This window comes from Octodon degus, unplaced genomic scaffold (genome assembly GCF_000260255.1).
Source record: "Octodon degus isolate 3935 unplaced genomic scaffold, OctDeg1.0 scaffold00029, whole genome shotgun sequence".
NCBI lineage: Eukaryota > Metazoa > Chordata > Mammalia > Rodentia > Octodontidae > Octodon > Octodon degus.
The window spans coordinates 2635796-2637022 of NW_004524605.1; positions in this window are offsets into that span (position 1 = coordinate 2635796).

A 1227-nucleotide genomic window follows, 5' to 3' on the forward strand; every position below is an offset into this window, starting at 1 on the left:
GCAGTTAATTGGAAAGATTCTCACCTTGACTAACTATAGATGCTGATACCTGTGAACTAAGCTACTGCACTGCAGATGGTAATCTGTAATAGTAGTTTCATGCTTGGAGTGCCTGGCATTCTGGTCTTCTGAATACGGGCTGTTTGTCATGACATGCCAGTTGCTGCTATGATGTCTCTCAGGTAGATTGTTCAAAAAGAAGGGGGTGGTGAATGAAAGCAAGAGACAGGAAAAGGAATATTGTGAGACTGTCCTGCTTCAAGGTTGTATATGGTTAAATTTTTGGACTTATGTGTAAACATAAGAAGTATATAATTCTTCTATATACATAAGAAGTATATAATTGGAAAAATATTTTCCAATTTTTAAATGTTTTTTCATCATATTCTATAGGGACATAAAGTTCAATATATCAATACTTGATGAAAAATACCTGTTCCATGTTATGCCTAAGATGTTTGATATTCAGACAGTGAGGTTAAACTTAACAGCCTAGGTTGTACAATAATAACAATAAGCTTCTCTTCTGGAGGGTTAACAACCTAAGTTTGCAGACCAAAATTAGAGAAAAAGGAGGGCCACAAGGAAAGCCAACATTTTAGCCCTAGCCTTCCAGGGTCACTTAAGACTCAGGACATATGAGAACTTGTACTGCAACGTCATGTACCTTTCAGCAAAAATTTACTTTCCTACCAGGGATGTAGCCTGGTGGCTTAAGCGCCTTCCTGGCTACCAAAAGGAAAAAAAAAAACATTCCTGCTAATACCTCAAAAAGGTATGACTTCCCTACTTAGGAAGACGTCACCTTTGTTCTTTTTCACGTTTTCTCCCCGTACTCTGAAGCCTGCCAGTGCTCAGGCTGTTGAGGAGGAAGCATTTCGTGGGGGAAGGAACCCACCAGGGCCAGGACTGCAGAGCTGCAGTACTTAGTCTAAGGGAAGGGTGTGAAGGGGCGTCTCACACTCGTAAATGAGAGAAATGAGAGGGCGCCTTACTGTGGGGCTCCTGCAGGGACGATTTCCTAACAGAAGTCCTCAAATGCGTAGTTTAAGAATGACTTGCCGTTTTCACTTCTGGAAATTTATCCTAAGACTCCTTTGTGTTTGAAAAGACTTGCGCAAGGGGAGAGTTTGCATTCAGTGAGATAGAAACCTTTAGAAACATGTGTCCTGCATTTGGTTAGAAAATGATTTAAAATAATAAAATTAATTATGATTAACCTGATTT